Source organism: Heptranchias perlo, unplaced genomic scaffold (genome assembly GCF_035084215.1).
Source record: "Heptranchias perlo isolate sHepPer1 unplaced genomic scaffold, sHepPer1.hap1 HAP1_SCAFFOLD_50, whole genome shotgun sequence".
In the NCBI taxonomy this organism is placed as follows: Eukaryota; Metazoa; Chordata; class Chondrichthyes; order Hexanchiformes; family Hexanchidae; genus Heptranchias; species Heptranchias perlo.
In genome coordinates, this window is record NW_027139516.1 from 5475879 (window position 1) to 5482242 (window position 6364).

General features: G+C 45.0%; 1 non-coding gene across 1 annotated transcript; it reads left to right on the forward strand.

Moving 5' to 3' along the window:
• The first annotated feature begins 294 nt into the window (after window positions 1–294).
• On the forward strand, window positions 295–367 carry trnam-cau (transfer RNA methionine (anticodon CAU)). Its single transcript has one exon. It is a non-coding gene; the product is annotated as a tRNA-Met (tRNA).
• Window positions 368–6364: the final 5997 nt, after the last annotated feature.

Consider the following 6364-nt stretch of genomic DNA (forward strand, 5'->3'; position numbering starts at 1 on the left):
GATTGTTCACCGTACGCCATTTGACACTCCCTGACTCGTGGAATCGCGTGGGCATGACCGAGACTGACTCGGTACCTGCTCATACCGCAGCGCTGTGAGAGTGTGAGCTCCGACTTATTCTCCACACCCTGGGACAGTGGAGCAATGGAGAAAGTGTCTGACCAGAATTCAGAAGATTGTTGGTTCGATTTCCACCTGGATGGAGAGTTTTTACAAACTGCCGATGAGTTTATGATTTTACACCTTGCAAACTGTGCTACTTCATAGTGCTGCCTGGAAATTTGTCCATTACATGCCTTCTTAGCGCAGCAGGCAGCGCGTCAGTCTCATAATCTGAAGGTCCTGAGTTCAATCCTCAGAGAAGGCATTTTTAAGCTTTTTTTTCCATCTTTGCTCAAGACCAAAATCAAGAATTTTTGCTTCCTGCAGCACACCAAAAGATGTGCTGCCCCTTGAGCTCTCTGTACCGTAGCACGCAGTGAAGCTTAAGAAGTACATGGACCATGGGCTCGCTGAAAACTGACGCCACTTTGTTGCTGGACAATTGACCAAAGTAAAAAGGTGAGTGGAGAATGCAAGAATATATCCTCCCATCTCTCACATGCTCAGCGAGCACTCTATCAGAATCATAGAAAGGTTACAGCACGGAATGAGGCCATTTGGCCTATCGAGACCGTGCCTGCTCTATGAAAGAGCAATCCAGCTAGTCACACTCCCCCGCCCCATCCCCGTCGCCCTGCATTTGTATTTCCTTTCCATGATTGAATCAGCCCCTCGGGCAGTGCATTCCAGATTGTAACCACTCGCTGTGTAAAAAATGTTTTCCTCGTGTCATCTTTGGTTCTTTTGCCAAACGCCTTAAATCTATGCCGTCTGGTCCTTGACCCTTCTGCCAATGGGAACTGTTTCTCTCTGTATACTCTGTCTAAACCCTTCGTGGTTTTGAAAATCTCTATCAAATCTCCTCGCAACCCTCTCTGTTCCAAGGAGAACAACCCCAGCTTCCCCAGTCTATCCACGTAAATAAAATTCTTCATCCCTGGAATCATTCGAGTAAGTCTCTTCTGCACCCTGTCTAAGGCCTTCACGTCATTCCTAAAGTGCGGTGCACAGAACTGAACACAATACTCCAGATATGGCTGAACCGTGTTTTGTAAAGGTTCATCATAACTTCCATGCTTTTGTACTCTACCAATAAAGCCCAGGATCCCGTATGCTTTTTAACCGCTTTCTCAACCTGCCCTGTCACCTTCAACGATTTGTTCACATATACAACCAGATCTCTATTTTCCTGTACCCCTTTTAGAGTTGTGCCCTTTAGTTTATATTGCCTCTCCTGTTATTCCTGCCGAAATGCATCACTTTGCATTTTTCTGCGTTAATTTTCATCTGCCACGTGTCCGCCCATGCCACCAGCCTGTCTATATCCTCTTGAAGTCTATCGCTATCCTCCTGACTGTTTACTGAGCTTCCAAGTTTTGTGTCATCTGCAAATTTTGAAATTGCGACCTGTACACCCAAGTCCAAATCATTAATATATATCAAGAAAAGCAGTGGTCCCAGCACCGACTCCTGGGGAACACCACTGTACACCTCCTTGCAGTCCGAAAGACAACTGTTCACCACTAATTTACGTTTCCTGTCCCTTAGCCAATACTGTATCCATGTTGCTACTGCACCACTTTATTCCATATTTGAGGTTGTTTCTTGTAAATTGCCCTTCACAGTAGCTGCTTTGTACACGCCTCCAAGTGGCTCCACGACCAGCAGAGAAATCTTGCCTTGGGTTGGCCCCCTCCCTGAATGTAATCAATACTTTGCTCCAATCGGTGGTATCGAACATCAGCAAGTGAGCAACAGCAGAACGGGAAGCCGCAGTAATCGTGAATGATGCTGAGAAAAGCCCGAGACTGCGGAAGTTAGACGAGGTCACAGGAAAGGCACAGCGGCCCCGAGCTTGAGGGAGCAGCGAGAGCCCTGTCTGTCTGACTGACTGACTGATGGAAGAATGTTTTGCCTGAAAGCGGTTTGAAGTGTTGTTACTCAAAGTCACTCACTGCTGGTGAGCAGAGGCAAATGCTTGATCAAAACAGCCGTGTTCGGGAAGACACAGAAAGTTTAACGTACCAATATGTTAAGCTGTCGGCCGCCTGTAATGTTAAGAGAACGGCCTTGAGTTAATTATTTCAAAAGCACGTTTGTTCCTTCGAACCAGCAACCTAAGGATGACTTTGACCTGTTGCTGTATTACAGTCCTCCGCTCTACCAGCTGAGCGATCAAAGGGAAGCAGCAAAACTGCTACTCTTTGGTGATTGTTCACTGCGCACCTTTTGACACTCCCGGACTCGTGGAGTCGTGTGGGCATGACCGAGACTGACTCGGTACCTGCTCATAGCGCTGCGCTGTTACTTACTATCTGTAACGTCGGCCAGTGCAATAATGGATAACATGTCTGTTCATAAATAAGCCCATTGTAGAGTTCGCTTCGCGTATGACTAGAAGGTTTCTGCTATTTTTTTAAAATTACAAAACATACATTATGACATAAAATTTAAGAATACACAGAGTTAAAACAAAATTTGACAATTTCGAAGCAATACAATACAATATAGACTGTATCTCATGATATGACCTTTCCAGTAAAAGTGGCCTCACCCTCTGATCTCAAGGTGTGACCAGTCCAGTTAAAGGGGCCTCACCCTGTCATCTCACAGTATGACCCGTCCAGTTAAAGGGGCCTCACCCTGTGATCTCACATTGTGACGAGTCGAGTTAAAGGGGCCTTAAGCAGCGTCTTCTTGTCCAGAGTCTGTGGAGCAGGACTAGAAGTGCTCGCACTTCTTCTTCCAGAAGCTGCTCAGAGAGACTTCTGTAATCAGCAGCCTGAAGGAGGAAGAGGGATCGGTGACTTCTTCACAGACTGACATACTGAGGATCAGCAAGTCCTTTTATGCCGGACTTGCTGACCTTCAAGGCCACCCCAACTTGTATTGCACAGAATGTAATATAAGATATGTTTTGAGTCCACCCCACCTTGTATTATACAGAAAGTAATATTAGGCATGTATTGAGTCCACCCCACCTTGTATTATACAGAATGTAATATAAGACATGTACTGAGGTCCACCCCATCTTGTATTGTACAGAATGTAATATAAGATATGTACTGAGCCCACCCCACCTTGTATTATACAGAATGTAATATAAGATATGTACTGAGTCCACCCCGCATTGAATTGTACGGAAGGTAATATAAGATAATTACTGAGTCCACCCCACCTTGCACTGTACAGAATGTAATATAAGATATGTACTGAGCCCACCCCACCTTGTATTGTGCAGAATATAATATAAGATAATTACTGAGGCCGCCCCACCTTGTACTGTACAGAATGTAATATAAGATATGTACTTTGCTTTCAATTAAAATACTGGGATCATAGTGTGTGGGATCTATTTTGTATTGTTTTGAACTGACTCGGTACCTGCTCATACCGCAGCGCTGTGGGAGTGTGAGCTGTTACTTACTCTGCACAACCTGGGCCAGTGGATCAATGGGTAACGTGTCTGACTCAAGGCCAGAAGATTGTAGGTTTGATTTCTTACTGGTTTGAAGGTTTTTGCACATTTTTTAAATTACAAAATACACCTTATTTCATAAAATTTAAGAATCCACAGAGTTCAAATTAAATATCACAATTTCAAAGTAATGCAATTGATAACAATACAGATCGTACACAATATGATCCCAATATTACAATTCAAACAAAGTACATATCTCATAATACACGGTGACCAATACCATGTGGGATGACGTTACACGGTTCCCTTTCCCCAGAGAGCCAAACTGTTACCAAACTGTTGGGGATGCACCAGGACAGAAACCATCTCTCTCCACACCTTCCGCGTGAAGGGACAGTCCATCAGGAGGTGGATGACAGTCTCGCCATGCTGCAGCCTCGAGGGCAGCTCGCGGTGGCGCTGAGATTCCGTGCATGTTGGAAGGATTGCACTGGAATGGCATTTCTCACCAACATCCAGGTCACATCCTGGCGCCGGTTGGTCAGTTCCGGCGACGAGACGTTCTGCCAAATGGCATCGACCATTTGGCAGAACGTTTGCGGAAATGCCCGATCCGGTCCAGCCTCTCCTTTCCCTGAAGGACCCCCAGAACGTTCCTTATTGTCTGAAGGCTTTGTCGTCAAAGGGGTTCCTCCTCAGGTACTTCTCCATCTGGGACAGGTGGGGGCAGGGTATGGTCCAGCTGGACGGGACTTCCTGTATCTGCTTGGCCAGCGGAGGAACTGAGCACGCAGTGATTTTTCTGCAGGCTCGGCCTCTTCTCAGCATCATTCCTGATTACTGAGGCTTCCCGTTCTGCTGTTCTGGGGAATGAGGTGGGTCAGTTGGAGCAATATTCAGTGGGGGAACATTTAGGTAACAGTGATCATAGTATCAAGAGGTTTAGATTAGATATGGAGAAGGACAAGGAACAATCTGGAGTAAAAACATTTAATTACAGGAGTGCACGTTCCCCTCCAAGTCACACACCATCCAGAATTGGAAATATATCGCCGTTCCTTCATTGTCGCTGGCTCAAAGTCGTGGAACTCCCTTCCTAACAGCACGACGGGAGAACCGTCACCACACGGACTGCAGCGGTTCAAGAAGGCGGCTCACCCCGACCTTCTCGAGGGCAATTAGGGATGGGGAATAAATGCTGGCCTCGCCAGCGACGCCCACATCCCGTGAACGAATAAAAAACAAAATCAGTAGGTTGAGATCGGATCTGGCCCAGGTAAATTGGAAACAAAGATTGGCAAAACTGTAATCAAAGAATGGGCGGCCTTTAAAGTGGAGATGGTTCAGGTACAGTCTGGGTACATTCACTAGGAAATCCATGGTAAACAAAGCCAGATCTCCCTGGATGATGAAAGAGATAGAGAGTAAGATGAAGCAGAGAAAGGGGGCGTATGGCAGATGTTGGGTTGATAATACAAGTGAGAACAAGGCTGAATATAGAAAGATCAGAGGAGAAGTGAAACGGGAAATGAAAGGGGCAAAGAGAGAATTTGAGAATCGACTGACAGCTCACAAAAAGGGAATCCCAAAGTCTTCTACAGGCATATAATAGTAAACGGGAAATAAGAGGAGGGGTGTGGCCGATACGGGACCAATAAGGAGATCTCGGCAGAGGGCATGGCTGAGGTACTAAATGAGGACTTTGCATCTGTCGTTACGAAAGAAGAATTTGCTGCCAAAATCACAGTAAAAGGGGACATAGTTGAGATACTGGATTGGCTAAAAATTGATGAAGAAGAGGTACCAGAAAGGCTGGCTATGCTTAAAGTAGGTAAGTCACCCGGTCCAGATGCGATGCATCCTAGGTTTCTGAGGGAAGTAAGGATGAAAATTGCTGAGTTAATGGCCATAATCTTCGAATCATCCTAAGATATGGAGATGGTGCCAGAGGACTGGAGAACTGCAAATGTTACACCCTTGTTCAAAAAAGGGTGTCAGGATAAACCCGTCAACTGCAGGCCAGTCAGTTTAACCTCGGTGGTGGGGAAGCTTTTAGAAACAATAATCAGGGACAAAATTAATAGTCACTTGGACACGTGTGGATTAATAAAGGGACTAATTGGATCGCCCTTTCAAAGAGCTGGCACAGGCACAGTGGGCTGAATGGCCTCCTCTTGTGCCGTACCTACTATAAAAATATGAAACTATGAACAAAACAACCTCAACGTCATAAAACTGAAACAAAATGGCAGCCAGCAAGGCATACATCTTATTGAGGGTCAAGGTTGTTATCGTCAGAGTCACGGAGAGGATTCATTTGCTGTTCCCGTTAAATCCCTGTTGAACTATAGTTAAAGATACAAACTGAGTGAGAATGGCATTATCTGGTGTTTAACAAAAAGACAGCGGTGCAGAGAGGGAATCAAAGACCAAAATGTGAACTTCTGCAAAAAAAATGGATTTACATTTGTTTATTTGGACGTAATGCTTAAGGAGAAGGAATGACCAGAGATTCGGAGGAAAGGTCGAAAGAGCCATTTGATGTGAAGAATGCAATTCTAGCTTTGATTAAATAAATCAGAGTAAAATTGGACTCGATCTGAATGTAGTTGTGATCTGGGATTTTGTTTATTTCTCCATTATTCATATTTTTCTTCAATCTGAAACAATAACATTATTTGCAACAGTAACAGAGCAGGAGATTGCTGCGGGATCCTATCCAGTTTAGTAAGACAGCAGAAGGGGTAAGAGTACATTGTGATTTATTACAGAATCCAGCAGCTCACTCGGAAAGTTACAGATGGTACAGATGGAGGAGCAAAAAGGTGCAAAGTGATTTTA